Raw genomic sequence first — 16,401 nt, forward strand, 5'->3', positions numbered from 1 at the left:
TCACCTTGACAAGGCTTCCATTATTAACTTCTTATAATTTACTAATCAAAGAAGTCACATTCATGTACTGTCACAACGGTTCATTAAACATTTCCAGCTGATGGCATCTTCAGGATGAGGATGAAAGAGGTTGTTCTATGGGGAATGTAATATTGCGTCATAAAATAAACACTTCTTTATACATAAATTCATGTGACTGTGGTTTGAAATCTGACACTGTGAGACAACACGTCTCACTAACTGAGAACATACAGTAAACCACCCCCGAATGAATTATCTGTAAGGTTCATTGGCTATTGATCATACTCTTGAGAGACACAGATCTAATCTTTCAACATTTACAAAAGTTCAGCCGCCGCACTTTGATGCGCTGCTTTAATTTAAAATGAAAAAGAAAAAAACTAAAGCAAACTACACAGCTCTGTGAGGCTGTAATGTTCATTGGTAAAGAAAACCAAATCCAAAGAAGGATAAAAGCTGAGGACCAAAGTTGGTTTAACATGAGAACATTGAGAGATGTGGGTGGATACTCATAGTAATAATGCACCTGGAGGAGAACATGAATGCATTTACAAAATGCAGTAGTCAATCAAATAGTTGTGCAGACATTTTGAGTTTAACAAAAATCATCAACTAGCTTCGGGTGCAAGAGGAAAAATTGGGGTACCACCACATTCATGATCATTCATCCTCTGGAGACCAAGAAGAAGAATATGATTGATCCGCTTCAGAGAGATCAGCACGGTCCCTTCAAGCCTTTGTGTTTTTTATTCATTCAGGGATGTTAAATCAGCGTAGCTATGGAAACACAGAGGCAAAAATATTTTCTTTTGGATTGAACTATAGAAAAAAACACCCAACAGCGTATTTGAAGAAACAAATCTTCTCACCAAACTAACATGTCAGCTTCTGAATTTAGCCTCCATTGATTCTTGTGTTTGCTGATTAACTTGAATGGAGAGGAGAGATGAAACCTGACGTGACCCATCCAACACGTTCGGTCAGCAAAGTCAACAAGCCAGAGAGAAATGTGTTTCATCACATAATCTGGAAAGACTGAAAGTCTGAAACAAAGTTTCCTGGAACAAAATTAAAACAGACTTCAAAGTAAGGAGTTCAGATGTGGGTGATAATGATGTGGACTGGGCACCTTCCCAAATTAAGGTGAGAGAGTGCAGAGCAGAAACATTTTCTATTGAGTTGAGCTCCAGCACACAAAGCAGAGCCGTAAAGACGGCTGTGGAATGATTATTACTGTATGTTAATCATAGTCTTATTCATATTTTGGACTTTCAGTTGTTTTGTCGGTTCCTTTGTTATTTTTTGTCTTGTCACATATTTGTTTTCTTGTCTCTTGTCTGTTCTTTTTTTGTCTGTTGTTGTTTTTGTCCAGTCTTCTGTCTATTGTCTCTTGTTGTTTGACTGTCATTTCTTTGTCTTTTCTCTAATTTGATAATTTTTTTGTCATACCTTTAGTCTGCTTTATCACGTCTTGTTTTTTTTGTTTGTTGTCTTTTCTTCTATTTTGGGGATTGTTATTAGTAGGCAGCATTCTATATTGTGTGTGGTCTGTGAATTTGAGCCGTTCAGTCATCAGAAAACATATTTCTCTCTGACTCTCATGACTAAAATGATCTGTATATGTTGATGTTTCTCTTGCAGTTTTCAAAGTAGTCTTCGCATTCACAAACTGACGTTCATATTTTTACTCTTCATGGTGACCTGTTCTACTTTCAACTGACCAGCCCTGACTCTAGTAAATTAAAAAGCAATTTGGTGATTTTGAGGTTATTATCAACCTTTCAGTCATGAATTGCCTTCCAGACTTTGGCCCTTTATTTATACTTTATTGTTTCCTTCCGTGCATTATATGAATCAGGGATGGTCTGAAATCTCATTAAAACCTACTTCACCTCTCTGTGGACAGATGTAGAGATCTCAGGAAGCAGCTTTAGTGGATGGGTAGCTTTGAGAAGGGAAAGATTTTTTTTTTAAAATGCAGCAAAAACACTCCAGTTAATGATGTCTTTTAGTGCAAAACATGCAGGGTTTTGTCCTCTGTCAGATCAGGAAGAGGATGCTAAAATATGTATGGTTTGGCCTTTGGTCCGAGACCTATGGAGAGACCATGAATAATAAATGGGCTATACCTCCTATGGATTTATCTGTTTATGTCAGCTACTTTTTAAAGAAGTGCATCCTTGACTATGACTTTGTGGAAAAAGGATCAAACCTTTCCTAACAACCTAAACCAGCATTTTGTCCTGCTCTTTAGAAAATGAATTTCTCCGAGGTGATTTACTGTAGCCTTGGATGAATCTTAAAACCTATCAAAAGTTGCCATGATTTTAAACAACTATGGTCTGGAGGCTCCAACTATTAAAAGTTATTTAGTTCCTAGCTTTAGAATGAAATTGAACTGCCGTAGGTTCATGTCGCCGTGTACAGTTGAGGGAAAATGGATGTTAATGGCTGACTGCAGTCACTTAAATTGTCATCAATCATGCTACTATTTGGCCTGACAGCGTTTTCTCAGATGTATAATTCCTATTTTTTTTTCCTTTGCATGTCATTACGCAGCACTCCAAATTGCAGAGGTTAAACCGCCAATCAAAAAGATTCCTCAAGGATTCCCTAAAAGGATTGCTACGGAGAAATGGTCACAGACTTATTTCTTTATTCATGAGCAACACTTTGGCATCTTTTAGAGAGAAGCCGGTGTCGGGACGACTCCGGTCGTCTTGTCGTCAGTCATTGGATTTCAAGCTTGCCGAGTCGACAAAATGAGTGTAGTCATCAGTGATGGTGGGTTCATGGGGAAAACATGAATCAACGTGTGTGTGTGTGTGTGGAACTCTGAGCCTTTGCAGGAATGTGTTTCTTTTTCAAACAAATCACGCGACAAGGCAGTGCTTTTCCTTATCGTCACTAAGTCTTTAAAGCTAGTGTTTGTAATCTGGAGAAACTAGCAAGAGTACGCTAGATTTTTTGAAATGATCCAACATAAAAACTTTTTCAATAAAAGTAGATCGCAGCACTAGCTCCAAGAGTTGCTAAATCTAGCAAGCAAAGCGCCATCCAAAGCCACTCCCCCAAAATTACCATTATCAGCATTTGATTAATTTGCTTTCAGGACATAATGAGAATAAAAAAAAGAAGATTACCGACCCTACCTTTAAGTATTCCTGAAGGAATAGTTCAACATGTTGGGTCAACACGCTGGTTGGTTTTCTTGCTGAAATTTAGATGAGAAGATTTATACCACTGTGAGACATGAGAATGGTGTCGATCTTCTCATCCAAAGCTCAAAAAGAAAGCAAAACATGTAAAACTATTCCTTCAAAGTTGAAGTCAGGGCCCTCTCTAAAATCCAAAGAACTTTTTGGCTTCCTCTCCAACTTGGCTTGTAAAAAAAAAAAAGCAGCAGGGGACACTACAAAATAACAGATTGCAAAAATGTGGCAGTGAGAGCTAAAGTTGGCAAACGAAGCACTCTATGTTTGGCTCTGAGGAAAGTATTAATAAAATTTATGAAATTATGAATTTCGGATTCTGTAAATACGACCTCTATTTCCTACTTTGTCCTGTTTTTTGGCCGCTCATAATTCAGCCGTGGCTTATAGAACAGATAATGAGCGCACAGACACATCGGCATTTGAAAATGAACTGTGCTTTTTATCTCCTGCTGACCTTGTCCACGCCTGTCCTCTGCGTCCTCTGGCCTTCACTTGCAGCTTCTCTAAGGGACCGATGGTACCTGATGAGACGAAGTGTTACCTTCGGATGATCTCATTCAAGGTACATACAGGGTACACAGTTCATTGTCCTCTTACTCAATGAGACTAGCATCCTTACATCCTTCTCCAGTCATCAACGGCTTATAGACCACAAAGAGAGAAGGAAAGGGACAGACATGCAAAGAGAGAATGTTAGAAGAAAAAAAAACAGCCAGATGAGGAAAAAGCTACAAAAGAGAGGTCCGTTCAATATCTATAAACTTATGAAAGCAGCCATTTCAAAGAGTGGAAAAAATCCCATGAAGGTGGGGGATCAAAGCTGGCAAACAGATAAAAACAGGTGGGTTCATGGCTACGAATATGAAACTCTCTCTCTCTCTCTCTCTCTCTCTCTCTCTCTCTCTCTCTCTCTCTCTCTCTCTCTCTCTCTCTCTCTCTCTCTCTCTCTCTCTCTCTCTCTCTCTCTCTCTCTCTCTCTCTCTCTCTGTGTGAGCTGCACACCCTTGCTCATCACAACCTGGAAGAATATCATTGGGGACACTATGGCCAAACTTATCCAATTCAATAGTTTTGCCTAGACTTTATTGTCTAGAAACTGAACTTGTGCTGAACTTGTGTTGTCTGAACACAAACCTCACTAGAGGTATAGCCACAGTCAGTTAAAAACTCAGTTTCAAGAACTGTGCTGTTAGACCCAAGAATACACAAATATATCTTCAACTGTGTTTTGTTTAAAACTTATTTTCTTATTCAGTAAGAGAAAGTTGTCGGAAGCATCCAGAACCAACCGTCAGAAACGAGAACCTGTACATTTTCACAACTCAAATAGGCTTCCTCTTCAAATTGCAGGTCAAGTGCTGCTCCAGGAGCTGAATCCATTAATAGTGATGTATTATACGAGAGGCATTCCAAAACAATAGCAAACAGCAGTTTCGGGGGGGAAAAGTCTTGATTTCTAACCTCCAGGACATATTGGATGAAAGCGTAGAGGAAACAATAAATGATTGGCTGTTTGAGCGTGCAAAAATGAAATTATAGCCAACAGCAAAGTCTATGTGATTAGTACATTTTGTCTTCATTAAACTGTAATTGACCTGAAATGTGTCTTTGGAGATACTCAAGTTAACACGATTACTGTCCTTCATTTCAAATGACTTTGTACTGTTACTCAGTAGTGACAAAAAAAAAGTAGTGCAAGAAGGATATTTTGAGGGGAGGGTGGTGTGTCTTTCCTCCCAAAGTGAGTCATCTAAATGAGGGAAATATTTCCACTTTGAGACGGAAAATGAAAAAGACGAACCTTCACGACAAAGTCCCAGAAGGGAGTCAGTAGTTTTCGAAAGAACAACCACAGGAAGTGTTTAATCATCAGCCAGGACGCAATTGCAAGTGAAATACCTCCCGTGCACTGTAAACTGCAAACAGGGGGGGGGAAAGAGTATTTCATGGTGTAACAATTTAGTGGATTTGTACAGTAAAAGCCATCGCTCTCAGTGGGAGTTACATACAAGGACTGCAGGTATAGAATCAACTTGTTTATTCCCGTGTGCGTTGAGCTGACGGAGGCTGACATGTACAAGGTTACAGATATGAAAGGAGCTGTGTGTATTCTTCCATTCATGCATATACTGTAGGTGAGTGGGTGTCGAATGGTTAGACGCTTGGTCCTTTGAAAAAGAGTCGACGCAAAGAAACATGGAAAGTCAGACGATTGGATGGAAAAGCATCAGAATGCATCGAACACCACAGTTCCAGACCACAGTTTAAATTCTGACCATTTCAGTATTTAAGTCAAACATTAAAATGCAATGTTTCAAATATGAACCGCTGTTCCATATTTGAAACTACTACTGTTCCTTACAGAAGTTCAATTATTTGGTCTAGGACATGTGTGTGTGTGTGTGTGTAGGTGTGTGTGTGTGTGTGTGTGTGTGTGAAACGGCAGCTTTGGTGGAGGACTCAGAGAACAAAGTTGGACGGACCCTTTGAACATGCGACAGAGAAAGCACAGACAACCACTGTTTGTAGCCTAATCAATGGCAGGCCTTTACCAGTTTCTCCTTCCTTTGACACAGCATGCGATGTTTCGTTGGTGCAGATAAAAAAAAGAAAGAAAAGTAGAGCAGACAGCGATGTTTGGCAGAGCTCAAAAGGGATTTTTGGCTCCAAATAAAAGATGTTTGATGTGTTGTGAGGAAAGGGAAGGTCAATTTGTTGTTTGCAGCGTTGGGAACTGAGTAAACCAGTTTAGATTATTAAAACTAGAAATGCAGTGCATACGTTTCCAAGTGATCAGATTACACAGCTCAAAATCCATTTCCCTCCTGAGAAGAATATCCGTTCTTATATCTAAAGCTAATTGGCTTAATGTGATGTATATGGTGTGATTTAGGGGCAGAAAAGATGCTGTCCTTTTTCCTTTTTACAATAGATCTTCAACCCAGTTTGTGCAACAACCCCTCCTTCTTAGCAACCGTAACAAGACACAGCAGGTCTGTCAATCATGGGGTTGTAGTAAGAACATCGCTCAGCAAGAATTTTATTGTCTTTCCAAAAATACAAGAGTAAAAGTGCAAGTATTGGAAAGTTAAAGCAGTGTTTGTCTGCTTTGAAGTTACTATGTCGGAGATCATTGTTTTGTTCTATGGCGGCACGGATTGTGATAAGTGGTAATTGCAGCTTTCTTTATGGGTCTGACTTCTGAGTTACAAACCGTGTGCGCTTTTGATGTTCACGAGAATGTCGCCGCAGACATCCAGTTCGTAATAGCCAACTTCAAATGCAAGGGCCTTCATCAGTGGGCCATACGCTAAATCGCCATTGTCTTATGATTATGACGAGAGAGGATCCGTGCAAATGTGATGTCACTGTGATGGTGGGGCCTATCGGAGTCTTGCTGTGTTGTGGACGCTGGACTGCGTCCGGAGAGAGCGCATGGCTGCTTGCATTGTTTTTGTTGAGACTAAATTGCTGAGACGAAATTGTGTTTGGTACACGTTAACCGTTTAAGGCTGTGTTTGTGTTGAGGAGGACCCGCGAGTAGCAGTGAGCCGGCTACGGTCAAATTCTCCATGTAATTGGAAGTGATCGAGATTCCGAGAGCCCTTCGTGGGGGCAGACAAGACCGTTTCTGTTGTAATAGTAAAAACAACTAGTTGAAAACAACTATATTAGCAGTATAGATACTGCTAATATAGTTGTTTTCAGTATTTGAGGACATACTCAAAGACAGATAATGAGTTGCTAATGAACCCTATGACAAAATAACAAATACGGTGTGACGTATTCCACCAGTGATTAGATCATTACTTCCTCTTAATGAACAGTTCTTTGACCTAATTTACTGTCCTGGGAAAACAGTGCGTCTTCACAGCGTTGTTTCTGTATCAGATGATGAGTTGTGATACATTTCACATTGTGTAACTGATCAGCCTCTTATCGCAAAGCACACATAGCCTTATCTTCCCCATCTCTTATCTACAGTATTTCTAGCCCTGGGAAATCAAATCGGAGGTGATTGCATAATAAGCATGAGAGCCCAAAAGAAAAAGTTTGCAAGACAGAGTGAGGGAGTGAGGGGAGGACTAAAGGAAGGGCCAGGGGTTGAATTTGGCAATCTTCACGCATTGGTTTTCCAGTTGCAAACACAAACAGACATTAATGGATAGTCTCACTGTAGAAACTGTCTATTTCACTTTCACTTACTTTACTCAGCCTTGACTTAAAAAAAAACAGACATGTCCAACCTCAACACAGAGGGAAAGCCCAAGTATTGGCTTTAATAAGGCCCAAGGGTTTAAGTCAGGGGCCTGGGGAGCCACTGGAGCACTAGACCCCTCTGTATATGAAGCACAAAGAACAACCAGATGGATTCCTTTTTGCTTTGGACAGAGCCGGGCTAGCTTTTTCTAAAGTCTTAATGCTAAGCTAACCAGCATATTTGGCTTTGGCTCCATATTTGACAGAATTGCATGCAAGTGTTTTTACTCATCTAGCTGAAAAAGCCAAATGTTCATATCATAAAAAGCATTGAAATATAATATCAAACTCTTGTTGACTTTCAGTATTAAAGCTATGGATTAGTCTTAATACCGATAACAAGCTGAACGCTTCCCTGTGTGGAAGTGACTGGAATCATTCTTTATTGTGTAAGGCAACATCAGGCTTAACAAAGACATTGTTTTCCTAACTTTATAAAACAAAATGTAACAATTATTAAATTGTGATTCATTGTTCAAATAATAAAATTGTAGACCAGCAACGTGGTAAAAAATCTTCAGAATTATGAGGAATTATGTGTGAACCTTTTTAATGCAGCAACAGCCACTCAGAAATGTCATATTTAATTAGAAGAGAAACATAAAAAACACTCATCTGCACAAAGATTGGTCATTTGAATGCACTCGTCTACTTGAGATGGTGATGTTGAGATGTTTCCTAAAGGCAGAGCTGTAACATGCCTGGAACATGTCTGCATCCTACATCCTGCTAATGTTGCAAGAACTGCACCAGGGTTTAACAGACCACGACTACCTACTGCTGTAAATGCAGTATAATGACAGCTTCACTTCAACACCTAGGAAACTACAGTAATGCACCATGAAAGTGAATGTTTTAATCAGCTTGAGGCTGTGGAGAAATTGCTCTTAATCAATAGAGCTCCAGCTAATTATATATTCATTACTGTATCCAGCATTGATTAAAAGTTCCTCACAGACTTGTCAGGTGTGGATTTTATTGGGGTGACACTTCCCTATAATGGTGCCCTTTTCTATGTTCTGAAAATGCCAATAGCTATAATTATGAATCCAACTGTTAACTTATTGATTCTCTTCTTAATTAGAGATGTTATAAACCCCATAAAGACACAACTCCCCATTCTTTTTTGGCACAGATATGGCTGATTGAAGTGAATAAATCAATATGTCTCCGAGTGATTTTCAAGAAGGCGCCCGTGGTTGTCAGGGGTACCCAAGTAGATCACAATAAGAGGCAGTGAACGGAAAATGAAACACTTGCATCATCCGGAGAAAGGAGTGTTTTCTTTCACATCATGCGGTCTTCTTTGGAAAATAATGAACATATAGATCATAAAAAATCTTTGTGACTCAAAACTGTGACATTAGCAATATCAAGAGGACCACTTTCAATGACAAAAAAAATCTACATTAATAACTCCCCCCTCTCCTCTCCTGTCTGTCGCTGGTCCCTCTGCATTAAAAAGTAAGACGTCTGCTGCTAACTGACATGGTAAGCATGTCAAATTGATGGGCTATTTTTATTCCAGTAGCGAAGCCAAGGGGAGGGGACAGAGTCCATTTATAAAAGCCTCGCCTGAAGGTAAGGCTTTCAAGAGACAGATAAAGCGACCGTTTTCTGTAGGAAAAGATTTAAGCAGCTTTTTATTTATTTATTTACTTCAGCTTTCTCGTGTCAAGAGTTGAATTTGGACTCAAGGTTGCCTTAGAAGTCAACACAGAACTGCAAAGCTGCCTGCAGTTCTTTATTGCAAATTCAATACGGCTGGTCTTCCAAGACATTGGTTCACTGATTCACAAGCTTTCTTATTGATTTTCCCTTTTCAAAAACGTACACGTCTTCTTTGATACACAGAAAAATAAGTCTCCAAATTAGCAACCAATGCTTGTAAAACAAGCATTGAGCAACACTTACATGTCAAATGATAGGACAATTATTAGACAATAACCATAAAATATTGAGTTGATTTGGTTTTCAGTCTCAAAATGAACTGGGAGATTTAGAAAAGTTGTAATTACTTGGTTATGGGTTCATTTCCCCTTGTGCCCCCGGGTAGAATACGTTTTTCCTCACGAATATGAAACACGGAAATAAATTATCCACACACTCAATTTACTGCTGGTGTAAAAGCTAAGCCCATTATGTGTTATCACTGACGTTTGCGGTCACCTTGAGACATTTACTTGTGGGACAATTCATTTTTGATAAATCACCTTTTACTCACAATGCACAGTTTTTCAGTGAAGTTATCAACTCTATTACTTTGTGTCATCCCTCATACCACCTTCTGTTTTCCTAAGATAGCATTTTGGATGTCCGAAGGAGCAGGTCAAATATTCATAAACATCATTGCAGGGCTGAGATATCTGAGCAATGACAGGAGAAGGCTCTCCTTTATCTAAGACGGAAGGTAAATCATCTTAGAGGTTTACAATGGCACTGATACCACGCTGTAAAAACAGAATCCTTTACAAGTAAAAGTCCTGCATTGAAAATGTTACTGAAGCAAAAGTATGCAAGTTCAAGCAGGAAATTGTTTGAAAAAGTTTCAAAAGTACTCTATGCCGAGTATTATATATGATACCATTCGGTTATTATTACTCGTGCATTCATGTAAAGCAGGATTTTCTTGATACATTTATTGATTGTTTGGTTTGTAAAATTTCTGAAAATAATGAAAAAAACAGCGACTTAGAAAATCTTCAACTTTGAGACGCTGGAATCACGGAATCGTATATTGCAAGTGTTCAACAATAAATGGCAAAAACAATATATATGTACATCGCTCAAATATTCCGCTTCTTCGTTTCACAGTACAGACGTTGAAGATGCTCTGACTTCCGTGTCTCTGGGACTTCAAACTCAGTGATGGAGATCAAATGTTTGTTATTTTCGCTCCCCTGAGGCTGCTTTTAAAGTGTCATTAACAGTCTATTCAATGAAATCAATTACTGTTGCCAGAATTTCAGGAAAGTCACAGCTACGAGACATTTTAATTGATCAAATTTAACCACTTTCTCTGTAGCTTTTAAGCCAAATGACTTAATTGTGTCTTCATGGAACCCCATTGGGTCTGTTTAGAGATCAACATTCAGTCTATAGAGTGCAAGGCACTTCCCCACGGTGTTAAAATGTTACTACCAGTGGGCGCTACCACTCAACAGATCTGCAAGACTGATCGATGCAAAAACATGCGGTCGGATTGCATTTGCACACTTGATTGATGTTGCTTTAATACCTGCTTTTTAAATGTCTCTTTATCATCCTGGCAACTGTAAACGGCACATCCCGTTCTCAGGACGGCTGACAGCCAGCACTAAGAAGGATGTAATTTCACTTGGTCTCTCCGACTCAAGTTTAAATCAGCCTGCTCGTCAGAAAACCAGACACTTTCAAAATATGTCCAGAAAAGAATAAACAGTTTTGACGTCTCTGAAAAGTCAAAGTGAACTCTTAAATAGAATTTTGATTGCAGATGATAAAACAGAAAAAGATTATTCGAGCATAAACAGTAATAACTTAAGTCATGAAAAGAGTGCTGACAAGGATACAACAAAGACTAATCTGGGTCCATAAGCTTTATGGCAATTCACGTTGTGTTTTGAGTATATTGTATGCTCATCCTGGAATAACAGCAAAATTAACAAGCCCACTCATTCACTACATCCTTTAAGCAGTGCCCTTAAAAAGTATCACATGTCTGCACTAGGAAAAAGGGAAGAGGATGAGACAGACTAGAAACGGTGGTAATTATACTGTCAGCATGTAGAAAGAAGTCACTAATCTGATTTGGCAAAGGCAGGAAAGCAGGTCAGAAACAGGCACCACTACAGCAAGGGCTCAACATGGACAATCTGGCATCTGGGGTGGAGCACTGGCTGATATTTGGGGCTTAATTAATGAGGAACAGGTGTGGCTTGATGAGGTAATGAGGGACAGGTGTGCAGGGGGGGAGCAGGATCAGCTGACTGGCAGGAGGGACGACTGGAGGACAGATGAGGAAATGTACCTGCGTGACGAGGCCATAAGCAGGGGACAGGAAATAGGGCGGGAACTAGAGTTGTACACATAACCTGCAGGAGCTAGCACGGCTAACAGGCTAACAACAGCAGTCCACAATGCTGTAAATCATACGGCATTTCATAAAACACTTTACTGTCATTAACCTCTGTTACAGTCCTTACATAAGATCATGGCCCTGTGAATGGCTCGGTTTGGGCATTAATTAAATGTGTTTTCTTCATATTTGTTGACCCCAAACTTTAAAAAGCAGCACCATAGATCCAGTGTATTGTTTTTTTTACTGATGATCAATTACTTGAACATTTGTAGTTAGTTGTCTGGCTTGCTCGCAGAAGCAGCTTGTGACCGCAGTGCTGCAGGACATCTAAGGACTCTTTGTTCAGATTCAGCTCATTTAAAGTACAGATTAGTCATAAGGCAGGCAACTCTGAAGGTGGGAGCTCAGTGGCACATTAGTACTCGCTTGTCCAAGTTTTATTATATTAAGTGCCAAAGTTCCTGCGAAGTTCACTTATCATATCCCCTGCTGAGTGTGTTCTGCCTGATTTTTAAATGCCAGTACTGATTAGAAGTGTTGTGTTCTCACAAGGACAGAGTGCCAATGTACCAGCTTCCTCCCTGATACTGGAGGGAATATTTGTGGTGGCTTGAGTCACTGGAAGTTGTACTATCACAGTTATTGAAGAAAACATAGTTTGATCTTTTACCTTCTGACTAAACAGGAGCTGCTTCCAAGTGTGTTTAAGTCTTTCAGCAGCTTGTTTTTGGAGATGTGCAGCTCTGAATCCCTTTTATCAGCTGGTATGAAAGAAAAAAAAACATGTTTATTTACAACATGAAGTACACGAGGAGAGCTAATAAAACAGTGCAGACCTCCTGCTGAGGCTTTCATTTTGGACTTTGGGGTTATTTGTCTGACATTCTTTCAAATGTTCATAGAAGCTGTTTGTTGCAACTTTAGGGTTTTATTAATATTCTGTTTATTCAGTTAAAGAACAATAATTAAGTAAATGCTTTAAAAATATGTATTAGGCCTTTTACATTAAACAGTGATGACTCGCATTTTTTTTTTTATCCATAGAGGAAGTGCAATAGCGTTCTTTCAACCCCACCTAACAGCTCTCTGGCTCACTCACAGTAACAAAAGCAAAAAATAATGATTCTATGAAATCGCGAGTTTGAGAGAGGAGGTGACGCTGACTGTTCATTCTGAGACATGAATGCAAGTAGCACATCAGGTTTATGTTGTTTGGCTGTATGAGTGCTAGGAAAGGTATGGAAAGTGCCTCAAAGTAGCAGACCCCTATGGTTGGAGCACTGCTCCGTCTCGCTCACTCTTCAGCCTCAGTGCACACTCGGACCACATTTCAGCAGGTGACATGTGCCCATGTGATGTCACTCTCCTTGCACTTTATACAGCCCAAGTATCATTACGGCATGCGGTTACAAAAGAAGAATTTAAACAAACAATATGTTCTAATTGGGAGGTCAGTCCCTACCCTCTCACAGTTCCATTCTACTCTCGTAAAAAAACCTCAACAACAGTATTCAAACTGTATTTTTGGGGATTTACAAAAGAAAAGACTAAGAATGAGAAGTAAATGGTTGGTTTGCAAATGTCTGGCTAACCACCTCAGCAACGAGATAGTTTACCTGATTTTACTAACTCTAAATCACCGTTAATGATAGACTGTGAATTGCTCATGCTAATTGCTAACACTTAAACTAGTCCTAGTACTGCTAATGCTTTTCACTAAGATCGATCTATAGTCATGACGTCACCCATTGGTTTGTGGACTGCCGTTTTGAAGCCTCAAGTCTGGCGTTTTGGCTGCCGTTGCCATTTGAACTTGTTGCAACCAGTAAACAGAAGTTACCATATTTGGACGACGGAGGAGTGACGTAGAAACGCCGTATACGGCTCTGCTGGCAACCTGTCAATCACAAGGTAGCCCGCGACTGCGACCATAAACTAATCAAGTGAGAAGAGGATCATTTTCTTATAGACCTCTCGTTGACCGGACTCCTTTAGCAACCAGAGGAGTCGCCCCCTGCTGGCCAGTAGAGAGAATGCAAGTTCAAGACACTTCCGCATTGGCTTCAGTCTTCAGAACCAGAAGTTGCCGTCTGGACTAATCACTATTAGTTCCAGCACATACACATATCCTAGCCTTGCATGAAAAAACTAAAATTCCCAGTATTTGCATCCCGAAACAAATTACTTGTGTTTACAACAGTTTATACAGTATTTTGTCTCCATAACAGTCAATACAGTACATATTCTTAAGGGTCTCTGATGCAGTCTCTGACCCAAAGAATACAGTAGAATTACAAAATTCTCTCAATTTTAAAATGTGGGGAGGGCTTCTAATATGCATTAAGTCTTTTGTAAACCACACTACTGTTCCATCCCGTTCTCATTCCCAACTCGTCACATAGTGACGCCTGGTCAAGACGTCGCTTTCTAACACACTGTGTCGCCCAGCATGTCATACTATGGTGGCGCGGTAAACACGTGGCCAACGCCGGAATTCAAACAAAGAAACTTATGTTTGGGGAAAAACACAATGTTTGGTCTTAAAATAACTGCACAAACTAAGTAAAATGTAAATAAAGTACGGAAAACTTCTAAATAACACTTTGGGACACAAACACCGGAATCCTGGTTGAAAGTCTTGTACCCATCCACCTCCCCTCCCACACACACTCTCGATCTTTTATGCTACGTGATCACACTCCCGGAGCATTTGCTCTGAGCGTCTGATAATAACACAGATGGGAGTACATTTTAGTTAATTGAAAGCCTGGTATGTCTCATACAGACAGAATTGGAAATACATGTTCCTGTGCAATAAATGAGCTAGTTGGGAATCCTTCTGGCTTTCTCATTACTGAGGTGCATGAAACTAAAACACTCTTAAATGAAACACATTTCCACAGGCATTTAACATCTCTATGAATTTAAGAGGCCTGAAGTAGCTGGAGGACAATAAGCTCACATAATTACGACTTTTAAATTCCCAATTTGCTAAACAATAAAGATCCTGCTGATTCCGTGACTTCCTTCAATCAACGTTTGATTGAGGGGTTCGCCTCATCGATCTGAAGTTTTCCCAGGGGAGACTTTCATTTCTGCTGAGTAGACGGAACAACACAGATTACAGAGTCGGTGTGTACTTCAAACTTTATCAAGGCAGAAAAGGAACAGAGAGCTCAGACATTGACATATTTAAAAAATGTATATAAAATAAGAGATATTTATGGACACACACATAAACACAAACACAAAGAAATGAGAGCTGCTTTGTCTGAGCTCAGATTCTTTGTGCATAAGTTTATACCGCCAGTAATTCAGACACAATTCCTTTATCATACCACCTCCACGTCTGTGATAACAAGCCATGCTTGGGAGGTGCACATTAAAACGACTTCTTACTGGCGGCGGTTTTCTTCATCAAACATCGCTGTAGGGCCACTTATCATTCACTATCACGACCGACTCCTGAGACTGTGTCTGGTGAGTTGCCAATAACAAAGAAGTGTATCAATATAAAAGTAAGTTAGACCTGCAATATGGCTGCCAGAATTTCTGGTACAAAGAAGCCCTCTATCAAAATATTCCTTATGAGGGCAGAATGCCAGTAATATTTCCGATTATTTGCAAATAGATGCAATGTCTCCATGTCCCAGTGTGTCAAGTGAATTGTGCGATGTAAGCGGAAATATTTTTGCAATCCGAGGGCTGCGGGTTGTAATATCTCAGAATTGGTCGTGTGAGTTCAGCTAAAAGATATAAATGTGTCAGGATTCCTGTCTGAACCATTGTGTGTTAACCTCTGTGTTCCCCCAATCTCCTCTCCTCATGTGTCTGTTTGTTATTGTACGTCATGTGCTCGGTGTTTGTTTTCTTGGACCTGCCTCCAGACAATTTCCATGGCCACACCCCTGATTGGCACCCAGCTGCGGACAATCTGGATCGTTACCAGCTGATCCTGATTCCACTGATCACCGCCTGGCTGCTTATCAACCCTGGCCCTGCAGGCCTGGGTTGTCAGTCCGTTTCGTCTTCTGCCTCGGTAGTCTCACCTCTGTTCTGTGAATTATCTGTTGATGTTTCCTTGGACTAACTTCCTTCCTCTCCACTACGTTGTAGAATATTCGCTGTTCTGCCTGGCCTCCGGTGTCGAACCACGGGATCTCACACCGTCGATCTGCCTGCCCTCCGGTGTCGTGCCACGGGACACACATCGTCGATTTGGCTACCTGTGTCGGACCACGGGCTCCACACATCCTCCTTTAAATACTGGTGAAATAAAATCTGTTTTGCCAGACTCTGTCTCCTGTGGTCTTGCTATTGGGTCCTCATCTTGACCTCCCGTGACAAAATGGTCAAGGTGAAAGTGCTGAACAACTTCTTTTAAGTGCAGATTCTAGCTGAAGTGTGTGCAAAAGTGTCTTTATTTCCTACTGCATCACTTTTGGGATATTTACCTTATAAAAGGACAGACGTCCAGCATCACGTTAACACCTGTGATAGGTCGTAATGTGAAGCTTTGTGAGGAGTGATCCTTCAGAGCAGCTGGGAAATAGCAAGCAAAGGCTCAACAACAGACAGGTGCTGTAGTGCTCTTGATCAATGCACTTCAAACTGAATACAAGCAGGTCTGCGGGTGCTCTTAAACACCACAAAGAAACCAAGGAAAGAAACATAGCAGATCCTTCAAATCTGTAAACTCTGGTAGGGTTTCATACACCTTTCTCAAACAAAATGAAAGACTGCCGGTGTGAATGCTGGTGAGGTGTTACAGAAACAACCCTCAGGGAGAAACAGACCTTTCCTTTGACTTGGTTTAAATATTAATGGGCTGCGATAATAGAGGAT

Source organism: Pholis gunnellus (genome assembly GCF_910591455.1).
Source record: "Pholis gunnellus genome assembly, chromosome: 20".
Classification (NCBI taxonomy): Eukaryota; Metazoa; Chordata; class Actinopteri; order Perciformes; family Pholidae; genus Pholis; species Pholis gunnellus.